General features: G+C 39.7%; 1 long non-coding RNA gene and 1 pseudogene across 1 annotated transcript in view; both read left to right on the forward strand.

Moving 5' to 3' along the window:
• The window catches only part of LOC139042585 (uncharacterized), a 41221-nt gene that overhangs the window by 10191 nt on the left and 9750 nt on the right, over positions 1-21280 (forward strand). The window lies entirely within an intron of this gene.
• Positions 18428-19197, forward strand: LOC139042584 (ubiquitin-like FUBI-ribosomal protein eS30 fusion protein; annotated as a pseudogene).

Raw genomic sequence — 21280 nt, forward strand, 5'->3', positions numbered from 1 at the left:
CAATGGCAGCCAGAGGCAGTGGGGTAATATATTCAAAGAACTGAAAAATCAAGAATTGTATATCCAGCAAAACTGACCTGTGAAAATGAAAGCGAGGGACTTCATTTCCTTGTGAAGGCTCCTTTGTCAGATAAAACCTATACTAAGTAAATTTGTATTCTTTTCTATTAAAAAATGAAAGTGAAATAAAGACATTTCAAGATAATTAAATAATTTGTTGCTGGCAGACTTGCCTTAGAAGAAATGGTAAAGAAATTTCTTCATGCTAATAGGAAATGACACCAGATGGTAACTCAAACTTTATACAGAAATGAAGAGCACACAAAATGGCATTATATGGGTAAATATAAAAGACTAGAAATATGTATTTTCTCTTTCCTTCTAAGAACTCCTTTAAAAGACAAAAGATTGTGAGAGATAAGTCATAACACTGTATTGCTGAGTTTATAACACATATAGATGTAATATGTATGACAATAACCCAAAGGAAGGAACAGTAAATGGAACTATATTGAGGCAAAATTTACATATTTTATTGGTATATTATTATTTCAGTTATTATTAATCTGAAATAGACTGCGATAAATTAAGGTGCATGTTGTAATTCCTAGAGTAACCGCTTAAGTATACAAAAAAATGTTTTTTAAACATGACAAAAAGCAGTAAAATAGGAACAGAGAAGCAGAAAAAACACGTGGCGTATAGAGAACAAATAGCAAAATGACAGTCATGACTCCAACCATATTCATAATTATATTAAATCCAAATGAGCTATTTCACTTCATTCTGTTAGTGTGGTCTATTACATTGATTGATTTTTGTATCTTGAATCATCATTACATTCTAGAAATAAATCCCACTTGGTCATTGTGTATAATCCTTTTAATGTGCTGTTGAATTCTGTTTGCTAGTATTTTATTGAAGATTTTTGCATCAATGTTCATAAGGGATATTGGTCTGTAGTTTTCTTTTCTTGTCATATCCTTGACCTAGCTTCATAGAATGAGTTCAGAAGTGTTCCTTACTCTTCAGTTTTTTGGAAGAGTTTGAAGAGGATTGCTGTTCATTCTTCTTTAAATGTTTGGTAGATTCACCAGTGAAGCCGTCTGGACCTGGGCTTTTCTTTGTTGGGAGGTTTGTGATTACTGATTCAGTCTTCTTACTAATTATAAGTCTGTTCAGATTTACAATTTCTTCATGATTCGGTCTTGGTAGATTGTATGTTACTAGGAATTTATCTGTTTCTTCTGGGTTATCCAATTTGTTGGCATACAGTTGTTCATAGTATCCTCTTATAATCCTTGTTTCTGTGGCATCAGTAGTAATATCGTTTCTATCATTTCTGATTTTAGTTTTTTGGGTCTTCTCTCTTTTTTTCTTAGTCAGTCTAGCTAAGGGTTTGTTAATTTTGTTGATCATCTTGAAGAATAAAGTTTGGTTTGAATGATTTTTGTGTTGTTTTTCTATTCTCCATTGCATTTATCTCTGCTCAAATCTTTATCATTTCCTTGCTTCTGTTAGCTTTGGATTTAGTTTTCTCTTATTTTTCTAGTCCCTTGATCTGTACAGTTAGGTTATTTATTTGAAATCCTTTTTCTTTTTTAATGTATGTGTTTACAATTATAAATTTCCCTCTTGGCACTGTTTTGCTGCATCCAGTAAGTTTTGGTCTGTTGTGTTTTCATTTTCATTCATCTCAAGGTATTTTCAAATCTCCCTTGTGATTTCTCTTTGACCTCTTGGTTGTTTAAGAGTATGTTCTTTAATTCCAACACACTTCCAATTTTCTTCCTGTTATTGATTTCTTGTTTCATTCCATTGTGGTCAGAAAAGATACTTTGCATGTATGTATGATTTCAACCTTTTTAAATGTATTAAGATTTGTGTTGTGGCCTAACATATACTCTATCCCAGAGAATATTCTATCTGCACTTGAGAAAAATGTGTGTTCTGATGTTGTTGGATAGAGTGTTCCGTATCTGTCTTTTAGGTCTAATTGGTATATAGTGTTGTTCAAGGCCTCTATTTCATTATTAATCTTCTGTCTCATTTCCTATCCATTGTTGAAAGTGAATATTGAAGTCTCCAACCACTATTGTAGCCCTGTAATTCTCCCTTCAATTTTGTCAATTTTTGTCTGTTGATAGGTGGAAGATCTAAGTGAATGGATGGATATTCCATGTTCATGGATTGGAAAGAATCAATATTGTTAAGATTGCAATTCTCCCCAAATTGATCTGTAGATTCTGTGCAAAACTGCAGCAGCCTTTTTGGCACTAACAACCAATCTGATCCTAAATTCTATATAGAATATCCGAAATAATTTTGACAAAGAAGAACGAAGCTAGATGACTCATAATAGCCAATTTCAAAATTTACTATAAACCTACAGTAATCAGGATAGTGTGGTACTGGGGCCAGCCCCGTGGCCAAGTGGTTAAGTTCGTATGCTCCACTTCGACGGCCCAGGGTTCGGATCCTGGGCGCAGACATGTCACTGCTCATTAGGCCATGTTGAGGCGGCATCCCCCATGCCACAACTAAAAGGACCCACAACTAAAATATACAACTATATACTGGGGGGATTTGGGGAGAAAAAAGCAAGGAAAAAAGAAGATTGGCAACAGTTGTTAGGTGCCAATCTTTAAAAAAAAAAGATAGTGTGGTATTGGTGTAAAGATAGGCATATGTAAAATCTTACATTTATGGTCAATTGATTTTCCATGAAGTAGCCAAGACAGTTCAACGGAGAAAGGACAGTCTTTTCAACAAATGATGCTGGCATAATTTGATATCGATATGCAAAAAAAGTTAACTGAGACCTTCACCTCACACCATACACAAAAATTAATTCAAAATGAATCTTGGGGGGCTGGCTCTGTGGCTGAGTGGTTAAATTCCCACGCTCTACTTTGGCGGCCCAGAGTTTTGCTGGTTCGGATCCTGGGCACGGACATGGCACCACTCATCAGACCATGCTGAGGCAGTGTCCCACATGCCACAACTAGAAGGACCCACAACTAAAACATACAACTATGTACTGGGGGGATTTGGGGAGAAAATGCACAGAAAAAAAAAAAAGATGATTGGCAACAGTTGTTAGCTCAGGTGCCAATCTTTAAAAAAAATAAATGAATCTTGACTTAAATGTAAAACTATAGAAGTTTTATTTTGTATTTTAAAGTATATATTTACAAATTCTATATCTAATAAAGAACTTGTATCCAAAATATACAAAAAGTTCTTAGTAATAAGAAGACTAACAATCCAATTAAAAAATGAGGAAAGTATTTGAATGCACATTTCACCAAAGAGGATATATGAATGGCTAAAAAGCAGCTGAAAAGATGTTTGACATTATTAGTCATTAGGGAAATGCAAATTAAAACCACAATAAGGTAGCCTTACATACCCAACAGGGCTATAATCAAAAGGACAGACAATACCAAGTGTCAGAGAAGAGGTGGGAAAATCTTCATATATTGCTGGTAGGAGTGTAAAATGGAACAGCCACATGGTAAAACAACTTGCTAGTTTTTCTAAAAGCTAAAGAAATTTGCCATATGACCCAGAAATTCCATTACTAGGTTTTTACCCAAGGGAAATGAAAATATATGTTTACACAAAGACTTGTACAGAAATGTTCATAGCAGCATTATTCATAATAGTGAAAAGCTGGAAACAGCCCAGAAGTTCATCAACTGATGAATGGATAAACAAAATGTAGTATATCTATAAATGGACTATTTTTCAGCCATAAAAAGGAACGAAGCACTGATACGTGCTACCACATGGATAAACCTCAAAAACATTATGCTAAGTGAAAGAAGCCAGGTACAAAACACTATGTGTTGCGTGATTCCACGTACATGGTATCACCAGAAAAGGCAAATCTGTAGAGACAGAAATCAGATCAGTACTGCAGTTGCCTGAAACTGGAGGTAAAATTGAGGATTGACTGCAAATACACATGAGGGAACTTTATGGGGTTTTAGAAATGTTCTAAATCTAGATTATGACAATAATTATAAATTTACTCAAAATCGTTGACTGTACACTTACAATGGGTGAGTTTTATGGTATGTAAATTATATTTCAATAAAACTATAAAAATTTTTTTTAAAGATTGGCACCTGAGCTAACATCTGTTGCCAATCTTCTTTCTTCTTCTTCTTGTCCCCCAAACCCCCAGTACATAGTTGTATATTCTAGCTATAGGTCCTCTGGTTGTGCTATAAAATTTTTTAATGAATTTCAGAAATGATTGATTCACAGTTTGCAACAGGATCTTTCTGGGCTTAGTGATCAGAGATGCATGCAGAAATGGAAAGAGAGAAATTGTTTAGAAAAATTAATACATTGAGGAGGATCTATAGGGGGTGACCAGAGAAAAACTTCAAGAGAGAGACCTTGAGAATGGCCAGAAGTTGGTCAGGAAGTTCTCCAGGCTGAGACAAGGCCTAGAAAAGGAGACATCCTTGGGAGAGTTCTGGGGACTGCTATGGTGGGGATTTAGGCAACTTTAAAGAACACAGTTCCGCTCTCATGCCCAAGGGGGCGCCAGAGGAGCAAGCCGCAGTTGTGACTAGACTTTCCAGTCCCTGATGGCAGGGCACTGTCCTGGGTTCATTCAAAACCCAACCCAGGTTCCTCAGAGACCAGGACTCTCAATTTCCTTTTATTTTCTTTCTTGGGAGGAAGAGGGAACTTGCCTAAAGGTGGTTTCCTTTTAAGTCTGAAAACGCAGCAGGGAGAGCCAAGTGCGGCCCTGTGACGGTCTCCAGGGGAAAGGCAGCAGTACAGCCAAAAGAAACTGCCCTAAGAGGAGCTTTTTCAGAATGACACATGCTATTTTCTTCCTCTCCCTCCGTGACTCAGATCCACAGTTCACACAGACTTTAGCCTGTGTTTTCTTTCCTCTGCCTTGACCACTAGCCAGCAGACTGTGTCCGCAGTGTTTTCCCACTCCTGCCCCCCAGTCTGAATCAGCCTGATGAAAACATTACCTGGAAGAGATCTGTGTTTACCAGGTAAATTCCTCTACAAGAAATACCTGTGCAATGAAAATCTTACCAAGAGCCCTCCACAGCCCTGCTTATGTCCAAACTAGTTCAAGCCATAGTCAATGAAGCAAAATTCTAACCCACACCACGTATTTGGACAGTTCAGCCGGGCTTACATGTAACAGGATTTGACCTGTAATACTCTCTTTTCCCCAAGGAGCTTGAGAAATAAGTATAGGCAGAAACAGAGCCCCCTTCACAGCTGGAGAGTATTTTCCCACAGACACTTGTTTTAGAAATCCAGTTCCCAGAAAATCTCTGTGAGGACTTTCCCAATAGTCTTTCCAATCCTGGACAAGAAAGAGAGAGAAGCTCTAGATTTGATAAGCCGAGCTCTTCTCAGAAGGAAACCATGGGAATGTCCTCAATACTCAAGCAGACCCTGATCCAGAGCATTGTAGAAAGTGATCAGAAATTACCCAAGTTAAAGGGAACAGAAGTGGCATTCCAAAGAGGTGATAGTACTGTTGAGGCCTGAGGCTATCCTAATGTGCTAATGAGAGTCGAGTCTTTAAAAATACAGTGCTTAGATCATGTGACAGAATTAATTACATCAATCCTTCTTACACACTGCTAAGAGCAAGTTGTTCCTCAAAGGGCATTATTGCTGGGGGAAGCCATTTTCTCCCTCTCCCAGCTCCATAAAACAGAAACTTCCACTTTTTCTTCAAAATTGTGAAGCGCATTTGCCTTCCTGCTTTACCCCTCTCAATTCTCCCCAACGGAGTGATTCATCTGACTGGGGCACTGGGGAAGGCACTGAGCATGCTTGGCACCTTCTGCACCTTCTCCTGGGACTTAGCCTGCCCACCAGACAGTGCATACCAGCCTCCAGCCTCCCACACACACGTGCAGCCACCCCTGCCTCCCCAGAAGGTGCAGGGGATGAGTATTAAAGTCTGGTTGTAAGCCCTGACCTGTGGCTCCTCCACTTTGGCCTCACCCCATCAAAGCTGACACTTTTATCTCCATGTGTCTGACTCGTTTGTCTGTTTCTGAAAAGGTTCTGAACACAGGGTAAGAGCTGCAGTTTTATTGGCCTCTTCAAAGCCCCCAAATTAAGACTTTAAGTAGCCGGGCCACTGAAAAGTTTGAAAACCAGTGAATAACCCAAAGAAATGACTCTAGCAGGAGACTGAATTTTTACAGCATGTGCCCTTGAGCAAGGGCTGAGCTCCTCAGGAGGGGAGCTGCCTCTTCCAGAAGAGAATGCAGCTTGAGGGGCTTGCACAGTGGGTAGTGAGGGGTGAAGAGACAGCTTCCCAGGATCCCAGAGTGGGGAGACCAGCGTCACTGCCAGATTCCTTCTTGTCTGAAGTGTGAAGTGGTGGCAGAAGCCCTGAACTGGGACCCAGAAAACTTGTGTTGAAGTCCCAGATGTGCAGCCTTTACCCTTTTGAACCTTGGTTTCCTTATTCATAATTTAGCATAAATATTATTCCCGCTCACCCTGTAGGGTTACTGTAAGAATCACATTACATCGTGTATATGAATGTTCACATCATGGGAAAGCACAATAGAAATATAAGATTGTATGAAAAAAAAAAATGATGGGGCCAGCTGGTGGTGCAGCAGTTAAGTGTGTACCCTCTGCTTCAGTGGCTCAGGGTTCACTGGTTCGGATCCCGGGTACAGACATGGCACCGCGGCGTCCCACATATAAAGTAGAGGAAGATGGGCACGGATGTTAGCTCAGGGCTAGTCTTCCTCAGCAAAAAGAGGAGGATTGGTGGCAGATGTTAGCACAGGGCTAATCTTCCTCAAAAAAAAAAAAAAAACAACGGTGAGGAGAAGGTACTTGAAGATATTTTTGGGTGGAAGTCCTGGATATTTTCTATTTGCTCCTCCAGATCCCCCTCCCCTCTGATCTGTGTGCTGGAGGCTGAACTTTCTGAACTGCCTCAATGGGCCCGCTAGCCTTTTGGCTGCTGGTTGAATTTAATCAGGGAGGAGCAAAGAGGGGATTGGAGAGGGGGGCTGTTCGGCTGATTGGATTAGATTTCCTCAGTATCCTTCATGCCGGGTCTCCTCAGGTTGGCTGCACCTCTCCAAGAGGGCACAGCTTGAGTCAAACTGCCTTCTCCATACAGTTTTCTCCCCAGACCCAGCAGCGTTGCCATCCCCAGGGAATTTGTGAAAAATATAAGTTTTCTAGTCCTACCCTAAACTTCCTGAAGCAGAAATCCGGGGTGAGGCCCAGCAATCTCTGTTTTAACAAGCGCCCCAGGTGATTCTGATGCATACAAAGTGTGAGAACCACTGCTGTTACTAATACTCCCTTTCCTTTGCTCACAGCTACTAACCCTGGGATGCTGTCTCTTGTTGCTTCTCCCAGAACCCTGTTTACCTTTGTAAATAGTCCTTTTATTAGTATTATTTCCTCAAATTACTCATTTTGAGTGTCCATCATTTCCTGCAGGACCTTAACATCGTCTACTAGGAGCTTCTTGGAATCTGAAAAATAAGACAACTAATTGTTTTGTATTCCTGTGAAAAGGACAAGCCCACTGACCAAGGTGAAAGAAAAAAACCTGCCAATGGGCTTGCCAGATAAGGAGATCAAGTTACTGATCATCCCAAAATCCTGAAGGCAAAAGCTTGCAGTGGGTCGCTGTGTTTCAGGAAATGTCTCCATTTGGTAAACTAAGAAATGATGTAACATCCTTGTGAGACATATGACTAAAATCTGAGGTTTTGTGTGGGCTTCAGCTGTAACGTTGGTTTCTACCAAGGACTTTAGTCTGAAGTGGGAAAATGCTAAAATAAGTTGCTACTTGCAAAAGGAAGCTGCTAGTATTTCTTTCCTTTGGCTAAAGCCAAAACTATAGACAGCTAAATTCATACCATTTGTTTCTCAACCAATATGAAAGTTGTTCGGGCCAAGATACAACATTTGAGCAGCTGTAGAGAATAAACAAGTTCACAGGGTCAGTCTGACTACAGTGTATAATACCTAAGACAAAGAGAGACTGTTTCTAGGTGTTTGTTTCCTCAGGTCTCTTGTCACAGGGACTCTCCTTGTTTCCAGGGCATAAAGCTGAGGCAGAAATATCCAACAGAGGTCAGGAAGGGAGCCTAGAATAAGCCGAGAAGCTCCACTCCAGCCGCGCATTTCCTTTGTAAACGTGAAGCTTAGGAAGCCTGGAGTCAGGGTAAGAAAGAGGCGTCAGGAAACCTTAGCCCAAAGTGCTAAACTAACCCACGATTTTCTTGCCTTCATGGACTGAATTTATTGCTTTTGCTACAAATGAAGAAACTTTTCAAAGTAGCATCTCTTATTTGTGTATTACGATTTGTTAATTTAACCAGTAAGAGCTAGACCCTGAAAAATGGTGAGGCAGGCCAAGCTTTTCTTCAAATTTTTCTTTAATTCACTTTTTTAAAACAATTCTCCCATCTGCCCCCACACACAAACGTACACACAGATCCATGGTATCCTCAAGCTGTAACCTATCTGTTCATGACCCACCACTTGAACAACCTTCCCAGGTTTTCCACTCTTTGAACTTTTCTAGAGCACACTCAGAATTCCTCAGGGCTGATTGCTGATGTGATTATCTAACTAACCCTGGTGGGCAGTGGCTTCTGCTAGTAACCCTCTTGCCTAAGGCAGCCCACTAGAGTGGACCCGTCTCAGGGACAGAAGGCCTTGCCACTTAGTAGCTGTGTTATTTGGGGAAAGTTACAAAGAAAGATACAAAGAATCATAGAATGTTGGGGTTGAAAGGGACCGATGCTTAAAATTCTAACACCTTACCAAGGTGTTCTCCACTTTTTATTTAATCTTCTACTGAAAATAATTTCAACCACTTGTTGAGCACCTCCTATGGGCCAAGGCCTCTGCTAAGCACGTTGTGTACATTATCACAAATCCTGAAAGTAACCTCGCAAGGTAGTTAGCACTAGCCCCATTTTACAAATGTGGAACTGAGACTCGATATGGTGACATAGTTAGTCCAAGTAAGTGGCAGAGCCAGGGCTCATACCCAATTACAGTTGGCTCAGAAGTCGGTGCTCATTCTACTTGACTGTGATCTCCTGAAAGATCCCATTCTAACCCTACAACTGAAGCATCCTTTATGGTAAGCTGGATTCTGGCCTCCTCTACCTCCCACCCACCACCACCTCCAAGTTCTACCCCTCTGAGTATGACAAGCAAAGTTGGCTTCCTCTGGCTTCCTCTTCCACATGCCACTTCTTGAGATATTTGAAGACTACATACTACTTTGACCAAACTGAAAATATTCAACCCTTCCTCCTATGAAGGTTTAAAGTCCCTTCACTGTCCTACTGATTCCTCTTCAGTTTGTCTATGTCCCATAAATCAACAAAAACAAAAACCTGAAGCTTAACATATATACAGAAAACTGCACAAATTCTAAATATACAGTACAGTTAATTTTTATGAAGTGAACACTACTTGACCAAGAAACAGAAGCATTACCAGAACCCTAGAAGCCCATGCTATCCCATCTCTGCCTCCGCCAGAGGTAGCCACTATCCTGACTTTTCTTTTTTTTTGAGGCAGATTGGCCCTGAGCTAACATCTGTGCCCATCTTCCTCTACTTTATATGTGGGATGCCTACCACAGCATGGCTTGACAAGCGGTGCATAGGTCCACACCCGGGATCCGAACCAATGAACCCCGGGCCGCCAAAGCAGAATGTGTGAATTTAACCGCTGCACCACCAGGCTGGTCCTACCCTGATTTTTAACACATGGATTATATAGAGGGAAGCACACAGTCTACATCCTTTTGTGTCTGGCTTCCTTTGCTCAACATTGTGAGAGTTCCATGTCATATTGGGTGGAGCTGTAGTTTGTTCATTCTCATTGCTTTCTGTGTACTTTTTAGAAAAATTGTCATAAAATATCCATAACATAAAATTGCCATCTTAACCATTTTTAAGCATACAGTTCAGTGGTATTAAGTCCATTCACATTGTTGTGCAACCATCACCACCATCCATCTCCAGAACTTCTTCATCTTCCTAAACTGAAACTCTGTACCCATTAAACAATAACTCCCCAACTGCCCTTCCCCCAGCCTCTGGCAAACACCATTTTACTTTCTGTCTCAATGCATTTGACCACTTTAGATACCTCATGTAAGTGGAATCGTATAATATTTGCCATTTTGTGACCAGCTTATTTCACTTAGCATAATGTCCTCAAGGTTCATTCATATTGTAACTTGTATCAGAATTTCCTTCCTTTATAAAGCTAAATAATATTCCATTGTATGGATATACCACATTTGTTTATTCTGTGTGCTTTTTAAAATGTGTTGCCTTAAATGGGACCTAGGGTCCCCAGAGGGTCTAGTGTGAGCCAGTCCTTTGCACTGCTCTACCAGCTGCACTCCCACATTCTTCTTCACTTGCTTCTGTGTCTGGCTTCCCTCTATACAGAGTGTTCCTTGTGCCTTATCCATCTTTGCTTCCCCAGTACCTAGCTCTGAGTAGAAATTCAGTGAACAATACTGTTAATATACAAATGAATAAAAGTATAACTGCCCTGTGAGTTCCTCTCTCTTTACCTCTCTGAATGTCAGTTTCCTCATTCTTGAAATTGAACTTGAAATGAAGCTTTTGTTTCTCAAGTTTTTGTCGAAACATCGATTTCTCAAGTCTTGCCTACCTTAGCATCTCTGATTTTTTGACACACTTGCACTTAACAAGGCTATTCAGTGACCTATTCCAAGGGTTTAACTAACAAAAACAATAATAGTAATTTTTAAAACTACACTTGTGTGTCCCACTTTATGTAATTTCAGCTTATCCCCTTGTAACTCTGTAAAGTAATGTGAGAATTTAAAGCTCTGTCAGAGATGCTTCTGGACAAGGAGACAGACTTGCAAAGTGGGGCATTGAGGTGGTCTCCATGAGGAAGAAGTTGGCCAACCTAATTTCTCCGAATTGACAAACTTCCCCACCCCCAGGGGGTGGGGCTGGAAGGAAGCTGCAATTCCCAACCCAGTCACTAGTTGGCCACTTAACTGCACCCAGAGGGGACAGATGGGAAAACAACTCCAGCCCCACAGCCAGGATGGTCCCAGAGTGGCAGTAAATCAAATTAGGCTTTTTCTAGGAACCTTTCCAGACATAAAATGGTTAGGAGGCACTGGGTGTTCTGAAATACACTATGACTGGCATTAGGCTTAAACTGCTGCTTGCTGTGTTCCTGGATAAATTAAAATGTGACCATAATATTTTATCCTCCATCTTGTGACTTCTGGAACTTATTCTCTCCTCTTTTCCTTCTCCCTCATCCATTAGAATTTACGAGAGAAACACAAAGCCAAATTTTGATGGGCCCAAGATTGAAACACACTGACTCAAAATGTCTCAAGGGACAGTAAGTTTACGAGCACATCAGTAGCTCTCCAGCTGGAATTTTTAAAGGAGACAGAGCTGACTGTCTTATGAAAGAGAACACTCACACATATTTCAAGAACGTTTGGAAACTTTTGTTTCAGATCAGATCAAGATCCATACAAATAAATGTTCTCTCCTTTACAATTGCTGCTACTAAAGTGACATATATGCCTCCAGGTATTTTTTCCTAAGTACATACCAGCATATGTTTCTTCTTTATAAAAAGAAAAACTAACAGTTTCAAATAATCTTCAAAATTTTATTATAAAAAGAACTGTTGATTAAACTATGACACCTAACTGTTAACCTCACTGCACATTCTATTCTCTTACTTTGAATATTCATGGGTTTTGGTAAAGTTGTGTTCAATTATTTCTTATTTTATCTTTTTTTTTTCTTTTTTGTACCCAGAGCCGATTTTTTTTTTATTAAGATTATGATAGATTACAACCGTGTGAGATTTCAGTTGTACATTATTGTTAGTAATGTTGTGGGTACACCACTTCACCCTTTGTGCCCTCCCCCCACCCCCCCTTTTCCCTGGTAACCACCCATTGGTTCTCCGTGTCTGTATGTTAACTTCCACCTATAAGTGGGGTCATATAGAGTTCGTCTTTCTCTGTCTGGCTTATTTCGCTTAACGTAATACCCTCAAGGTCCATCCATGTTGATGCGAATGGAACAATTTGGTCCTTTTTTATGGCTGAGTAGTATTCCATTGTGTATATATACCATATCTTCTTTATCCAGTCGTCAGTTTCTGGGCATTTAGGTTGGTTCCACATCTTGGCTATTGTAAATAATGCTGCGATGAACACAGGGGTGTATGGGATTCTTGGGATTGTTGATTTCAGGTTCTTAGGATAGATACCCAGTAGTGGGATAGCTGGGTCATAGGGTATTTCTATTTTTAACTTTTTGAGAAATCTCCATACTGTTTTCCATAGTGGCTGCACTAGTTTACATTCCCACCAACAGTGTATGAGGGTTCCTTTTTCTCCACAACCTCTCCAACATTTGTCACTTTTGGTTTTGGATATTTTTGCCAATCTAACAGGTGTAAGGTGATATCTTAGTGTAGTTTTGATTTGCATTTCCCTGATGATTAGCGATGATGAACATCTTTTCATGTGTCTATTGGCCATACTTATATCTTCTTTGGAGAAATGTCTGTTCATGTCCTCTGCCCATTTTTTGATCGGGTTGTTTGTTTTTTTGTTGTTAAGCTGTGTGAGTTCTTTATATATTATGGATATTAATCCTGTGTCGGATAAGTAGCTTGTAAATATTTTTTCCCAATTAGTGGGCTGTTTTTTGTTTCAATCCTGTCTTCCCTTGCTTTGAAGAAACTCTTTAGTCTGATGAAGTCCCATTTGTTTATTCTTTCTATTGTTTCCCTCATCTGAGGAGTTATAGTGTCCGAAAAGATTCTTTTGAAACTGATGTCAAAGAGTGTACTGCCTATATTCTCTTCTAGAAGACTTATTGTTTCAGGCCTAATCTTTAAGTCTTTGATCCATTTTGAGTTTATTTTTGTGAATGGTGGAAAAGAATGGTTGATTTTCATTCTTTTACATGTGGCTGTCCAGTTTTCCCAGCACCATTTGTTGAAGAGACTTTCTTTCCTCCATTGTAGGCCCTCAGCTCCTTTGTCGAAGATTAGCTGTCCATAGATGTGTGGTTTTATCTCTGGGCTTTCAATTCTGTTCCATTGATCTGTGCACCTGTTTTTGTACCAGTACCATGCTGTTTTGATCACTGTAGCTTTGTAGTATGTTTTGAAATCGGGGATTGTGATGACTCCAGCTTTGTTTTTCTTACTCAGGATTGCTTTAGCAATTCGTGGTCTTTTGCTGCCCCATATGAATTTTAGGATTCTTTGTTCAATTTCTGTAAAGAATGTCCTTGGGACTTATTTTATCTTTTAAAAATAATCTGTATTAATTTATTTTGGCCTGCTTCTGAATCCATAAGTATTACTGGCATTTCTTCTATAAAAGTATTTTAGCCAGTTCCTACCAACTTTCTCTATTCTTTTGAATTGCAAATTTGATTACTGAACCTAGGTTATATTTTTTAGACTGATTTATAACTTTTGAAACATATGTTGCTCCATTTTATTATTGTTGCTTCCTTGGTTTCAAGCACTGTGAACTTGGTCAAGTAGTGTTCACTTGGTAAAAATTAATGGCACTGTATACTGAGAATTTGTGTAGTTTTCTGTATGTATATTAATCTTCAGATTGATTTATAACTTTTATATGGCAGGCCCTGGCTCTGCCACTTACTTGGACAAACTATGTCACTGTATCGAGTCTCATCCCACATTTGTAAAATGGGGCTAGTGCTAACTACCTTGCAAGGTTACTTTCAGGATTTGTGATAACATACTGAACATGCTTAGCACAGGCCTTGGCCCATAGGAGGTGGTCAACAAGTGGTTGAAATTATTTTCAGTAGATTAGGTAGGATTAGTACACTTTACTGTTCTTCATTCTATTATGTTCATGGAAGTTCTGTGACTTCCCTTTTTTATTCTTTCTTTACCATTTGTAATGCCCCATGGGTTAAAAGGAGACAGAAAATCAGAGATGAAATAATAAATAAATAAATAGCTGCTTGGGAGACCACAGAGAACAACTTCAGCCTACACTTAGCATTATATAAGGATAAAATGAAATAATGAATGTGAAAGCCCTTTGAAAAATATAAAAGAATGCCATGCAGATGTAATATTTGGCTTGACTTCAAGTAGAAACCAAGAACTGCTGAAATAATGGCTCCTTAGGATTTACCAAATGCCTGGGGTCAAATATCTGAGGAAAGAGCTTGAGACACATAACTACTCTACATTGTTTACTTACAAGTGTTCTGACTACTATTGTGACTTAACATATTTTAGTAGCAGAGCGATGGGAGAATGCATTATTTTACAGTAACCTAGAGATTCCAACAAATATCAGGGACATAAATCAGCACGAAGTCTTAAAAGTGGCTAGTCTGACAAGAAGGAGCCAGTGTAATGTGGCTTTTCTATTAGCTTGGCTATAAAGTTGGCTATTAACTTAGCACTTAATTGGATCCTCCTACAGTGGAATGATAAAAGCATTCAGTCCTGCAGGCTAGAGAACATGTTGTACCTGTTGAATAGTGTTTAAGGTACTTTAAAAGTCTGGTTATAATTGAGGAATGACTAAACACGACTTTCTTATATCGGACTCTTAGAGGTGGTAGGCATGGTGTCTGCTTACACAGAATTGTGTCTGCAGTACTGTGTCTGAATCCTAGCACCACCATTTACAAGCTGCAAGACTTTGGTCATATATTTTAGCCTTTATGACCCTCAGTTTCTTCATCTGTATAATGAGGGTAACATTATCTGTCCTCTTACTTCATAGAATTATAAAAATTGTTAGATCGTGCACAGAAAAGAGCTTTGGAGACTTAAGCACTATACATACATTGGTTACAATTACCAAATGTAACCGTCATATTTAGCAATGAGGAAACCAAGGCCCAGAGACTCTAAATGATGTGGCTGAGGACCTATGGTGGCAGAGTTCGATCCAGAACACAGAACGCCAAGGCCTCTTTTCTTTGCGGTATATCAATCAGTACTGTTTTTTGACATTTTATATAAACTAAGGTCTCCATCCATGACTCATTTAAATACAATTTATTACCCAGCTATAAAAGTTCATTAAAATTTAACTTCAAGTTTGTTAGCAGCTCGATTGAATCATCATGTCTATGTAGATGCAGTGCTGAACTTCCAGCTAAAAGTACAACTAGGCTAGTCCCTAAAGGAAAAAGGTTTTTGTTTTCACTTTGCATGTCAGTGCTTGACTTAAAACTTCTGTTTTTATAAGAGAGTCACATGAGATAATCTAAACTCTAAATCTAGTTATGAGGAAGAATCTACAAAACAAATTCAAACCTTGTATGAAAGCCAAAACTTTCATTATACTTTCATAGACTTCGTAAAATAACTCTTTTCACCTTCATCCTAACGTGTATTTCAAACCTGTAGTTTTGCCATTAACCTAAAAAGGACCAGTTGTGGCCTCAAAGATATCTTATTCTAATATTATTTTTGTCTCAATAGATTCATTTATCAATAATATGTCTGTGAAAATAGCATTATATCTAAAGGCACTTTTTTGTTTTAAATAAGGCTATTCTGAGTTTTCCCTCATACTTAAAATTTATGATGGATTTAGACTAAATAATGTCTAAAATTTGCTTACAACTCTAAGTTCTTATGATCTAGAATTCAGAATTATAAGAAGAAACTAGATCAATATTTATTTTTCCAGCTATAGTCACATGGCCATTTGAGGCTAGTTTCTTTTCCATAGAAAAAAAATACATAGGGGCATATTCAACCTTGGGACCTTATTAAAGAATGTTTGTCAAAGTCCTTGTGAGTTTACAGTAGTTTAATTTTACAGTGTTGTACAATGGAGAATGTGTGGAATTTAAATCTGAAGATTTGGGCTCATGTCCAGGCTGATCTTGAGCAAGATATTAAGCCTCTCTAAATCTCAGTTTTTTAATCTTTTAAATGAGGTTGTTTCAACAGGATGCCCAGAACTTGTAAGATTTTTTAAGGGCTAGGAGCGAGGGTTGGCAGGAGACTGAAGAATCTAGAAAAGCTATTTTTTTCAAAGCTAGAGAGTTTTTCAGTCTAGAAAGAGGTGAAAACTTGACTATTCCTTGTTGTCCCCCTTTGCTCTGGTGAAATGCCCCACTGAGCCCTTTACAAAAAGTGAAACTCGTAGCCCCCCTGGGTCGTGGAAAGCACTTTGGGGAAACCTAAATGCAGAGAGAACTTGGCTAGATATTCTCATTGCTCACACAGTTGTTAGCTTCTGAGCCTGTGCTTTATCTCTGCCCACTTTGTCACTTTTGAGGTGGGAGCAATGTCTCTTTTCTCTCCATACGAATCTAAATGGATTAGGGCAGCCCTGTTGCTTGTACAGGTACAGGTCCTAGGTACAACTAGGTAATGTGTATTCTTGCCAGATAAGGTGCTATCCAGAAATCCAAAGCTGAGGCCCTGAAGACAGCAGGTGTTCGTATCTAGAAAGTGGGGACAATGAAACTTACCTTGGAATGTGGTTGTGGGAATTAAGTGAGCTAGTGTATGGAAGGCTCCTGGCACATAACAGATACTCAATAAATGGTAGCTATCCTGAATAAGCTGTAGGGGAGCAGAATTTGCCACCCCGAAATGTGTCTCTTTGGCTTCAGGATTATTTTGGGCTGATTATTTTTAAGAAACAAAAGGCTCAGGAAGAAACTTTGACCTTCTTCATAAGTGCCTGAAAGAATTGAAGATAGAAGGCCTATTCCAGGAAGAAGCTATCACCATAGATAACTATAGTATAATATGAACTAGGTGTGGTAGACAGGGAGGAGCCTAGCAAGGCCCATTTGATCAAAGTCCTCTCTGTGTCCTACTGTCTCTAGTTGGCTCAACAAATATTTGTTTACCAAACATTAAATCTTTTCATCTTCCTGTGAATTGCCTCCTTTTTTGAAGGCCCAGACCCCTGCCCTCTTCTCCTTAGTCCAGAATGACATACAGTCATTTGTCGCTTAGTGACAGAGAAACATTCTGAGAAATATGTCGTTAGGTGATTTCATCATTATGTGAACATCATAGAGTGCGTTTACACAAACCTAGATAGCGTAGCCTACTACAAACCTAGGCTATAAGGTATAGCTGTTGCTCCTAGGCTACAAACCTGTTCAACATGTTACTGTACTGAATACTGCAGGCAGTTGTAATACAATGTTAAGTATTTGTCTATCTAAACATATCTAAACATAGAAAAGGTACAGTAAAAATAAGATATAAAAGAAAAAATGGTACCCTTATGTTGGGTACTTACCATGAGTGGAACTCGCAGGACTGGAAGTTGCTCTGGGTGAGTCAGTGAGTGAGTGGTGAGTGAATATGAAGGCCTAGGACATTACTGCACACTACTGTACACTTTATCAACACTGTAGACGGCTACACTAAATTTATTTAAAATATTTTTATTTCTTCAATAATAAATTAACCTTAGCTTATTGTGACTTTTTTACTTTGTAAACATTTAAGTTTTTTAACTATTTGATGCTTTTGTAATAACACTGTAAAACACAAACACATTGTACAGCTGTACAAAAATATTTTTCCTTTATATCTCTACTCTATAAGCTTTTTTCTATTTTTAAAATTTTTAATTTTTTTTTTTACTTTTTAGACTTTTTTGTTCAAAACCAAGGCACAAACACACACATTAGTCTAGGCCTACACAGGGTCAGGATCATCTATATCACTGTCTTCCCCCTCCACATCTTGTCCCACCAAAAGGTCTTCAGGAGCAATAACACGGATGGAGGTGTCGTCTCCTATGATAGCAACGCCTTCTGGAATACCTCCTGAAGGACCTGCCTGAGGCTCTTCTTGAGGAGGTATCACTCTTTTCAAAAATATGCCCATGGTGGTTTGCTTGGCTTGTTTCTTTTTTTCATCATAGATTTATTTGTAAGCAGATAATGTACTATGAGTGTTCCTCTCTATTCATGAAAACCTTTCAGTGTTGGGGTCCATGTTTTCAAACTCTTTGAGGAGCTCCTTGAGATCTGCAAAAGCTTCTGCTAAACCCTTCACTGTGAATTTTCTTGGGGGTTCTTCTTTTTCTTCTGCTGAAGTTTCCTTTTCTCTTGCCTCTTCTTCAGCTATATGTTCCTGTTCCAGTCCTCCAACAGCTCCTCATTAGTCAATTCCTCAGGAACCACCTCTAGGAACTCCTTAATGTCATCCTCATCCATACCCAGGTTAAAATTGTTTGCCATCTCAACCACATCCTTGTTGATTTTTGCAACCTCTTCGTTCTTGGCAAATTCTTTGAAGTCATGGACAAACCTCTTGAGTGTCTTCTTCCAGATGCCGTTCATACACTCCTTGGTGACATTACCCCAAGCTCAATCAAGGTTCTTGATTCAGTCATAGATGTTGTCATCCTTTCATGATTGCATCACTGTCTTAGTGTCTTCCTCAGTTGCAAGAATAGCCTGGGCAAAGATCCTCCTCAGGTAGTAGGCCTTAAAAGCTGCTGTAGAGTGACGTGGCATGCAGCAGGCAATGAGGACATGTGTGCCCTCATTCCGTCCTCTTTCTCAACTCCATCTTCAAGGTAGCAGCAGCAGTGGCCATGGTTCAGTCACCGACATGCAGCTCCTTGTCCGCGCCCAGGAGCTCCACACCATTGAGGTGACCAGCCAGGAGATGGTTGCATAAGGCTCATGTAGCCTCGCTGCAGGGCATCACTCCAGAAGATCAAGTCAGGCTCCTGGCAGGCATGCCCCTAGAGGATGAGGCTGTCAGTGTGGGGTGGAGGCAGCTCTGACCACTCTTGAAGTAGCCACCTGCATGCTTGGAGGTGAAGTCCATGGTTCCCTGGCCAGTGCTGGGAAAGTAAGAGGTCAGACTCCAAAGGTGGCCAAACAGGAGGAAAAAAAGAAGACAGGTCAAGCCAAGCAGTGGATGCAGTACAACCGACACTTTGTCAACATTGTGCCCACCTTTGGCAAAAAGAAGGGCCCCAATGCCAACTCTTAAGTCCTTTGTAATCCTGGCTTTCTCTAATAAAGCCACTTAACCCAGTCAAAAAAAAGCTGCTGTAACTCCTTCATCATACCAAAGAGGTGGTATTTGGAGGGATAAATACCACTGTGATATTGAGATGAAGATCAGCAATAAAAGGAGAATGTCCAGGAGCATTATCAATAATAAGCAAAATCTTGAAAGGTATGTTACTCTCCAAAGAGTATTTCTCCATTTCGGTGGCATAACAATTCAGGAGGGCACCTTGGAAGAGGAGCTGGGTCATCCATGACTTCTTATTGCTCCTGTAGTACACTGGTAGTGTGCTTACTGATATGCTTGAGGGCCCTGGAGTTCTCACTGTGCCAGATCACAAAAGGTTTCAATTTGTAGCCTGCAACATTGCTCCCAAGCAAGGCTGTTATCCTGTTCTTAAAAGCCTTGAAAGCTAGCATTGACTTGGCCTCCTTATGGATAAAAGTCCTTTCAGGCATCCATTTCCAGAATAGGAAGGTTTCATCCATATTAAATATTTTCTCTGGCTAGTAATTTTCCTCCACAATCAGCTTAACTAGAGTTCCCAAAAATTTCTCAGCTGCCTTCACATCAGCACTCACAGATTCACCACTCATTTCACATTACGTAATGAATAATGATTCTAGAACATTTAAACTAGCCAGAGCTAGCAGCAAGTTCAACATTGTAGTCAGGTCCAGCCTTTTCTTTCAACATTGCAAACAAACTTTTTGCTTTGGCAGTGATCAACACGGTGCTAAGAGGGATACACTTCTCTGTCTGGTCTTCAAGCCAGGTCATTAAAAGTTTCTCCTGATATAGTTTCTGTCTGATATAGGCCTTTTTCCAATTTTTATTAGTCTTGTTGCCTTCAATGAAGCAGATGCTTTAACAGCTTCTGTCACTTTGTTCTTGTTCTCAAGATCATAGCTGGATCTTGGTGGAATGGTGGAACGAGACATGCCTGACTGGCAATCAATAACCATCACCGATTTTCCACCTTCATAGTCCTTAATCACTTTTAATTTTATTTGCAGGTTATTCACTCAATGTGGCCTCTTACTGGTAACGTTAGCAGTGGATTTTGTACATTTAGGGGCCATGATGAACAAAACAACACAAAATTAAATCTAGTATAAGAGAAAACAATGCAATCAAGAGATGTGGTAAACATGAGACGTGTGAGGCTGCTGCTGGCATAACACAGCATACTGTTTCACAGTAAATTTTTTTTAATATAAGTAGAAAATGTACCCTCTAAAATAACCATAAAAAGTATAGTATAGTAATACATAAACCAGTAACATAGTTGTTTGTTATCATTATCAAGTATTATGTACTGCACATAATTGTATGTGCTATACTTTTATACAATTGGCAGTGCAGTAGGTTTGTTTACACCAACATCACCACAAACACGTGTAATGCATTGTGCTATGATGTTAAGGTGACTATACTGTCACTAGGTGATAGGAATTTCTCAGCTTCATTATAATCTTATGGGACACCATCATGTATGTGGTCTGTCATTGACCAAAATGTCGTATGCGGCACATGACTGTATATACCTCATTTTCCCTGACTGCCTTTGGAATTTTTAACACTTATGTGAATTCCCCATTCGTACACATTAAATTTGATTTTCTCCTGTTCACCTGCCTTATGTCATTTTAATTGTTCAATCAGCCATAAGAACCAAGAGGGGAAGGGGGGAAATTTTCCCCTCCTCATAATGCCCAATATTGTTTTCCCAAGTTCTACCATGGTCTCTTCCTCTGGCAGACAGCAGAGGAGGTGGCAAAAATCAGGACAGCACTCAGTGGGCAGCCCTACACAAGTGCTGACCTGTATGGCCCCACCCTACACCTGGGACACGCACCTACAAACCTTGGGCAGGGCTCTGAGTGGCAGATGGATGGGGTTAATAGCAGTGAGAACCAAAAGCAATCTGTACACCTAGCATCCTCCTGAGGCTGGCCCAGGGAGACATGTGACCTGCAGTTCAGCAGAAACGTAGGCAGGGAAAATGCTCAGTCCCTAGTTTAGATAGGCTTGCATTTACTTACTGAAGCTTTGAACAGAAAAGATGCAGCAACGTAAGACAAAGGGACACTGCTGTCAGGAAGTATGCCCAGGACAGTGCTATCTTGATGCTCTCTGATTGTTTTACCTCCAGTAAATATTCTGCCCTTTAACTAAATGACAACTAGAGTAGGAACATGAA

This window comes from Equus asinus, chromosome 2 (assembly GCF_041296235.1).
Source record: "Equus asinus isolate D_3611 breed Donkey chromosome 2, EquAss-T2T_v2, whole genome shotgun sequence".
NCBI classification, from domain to species: Eukaryota; Metazoa; Chordata; class Mammalia; order Perissodactyla; family Equidae; genus Equus; species Equus asinus.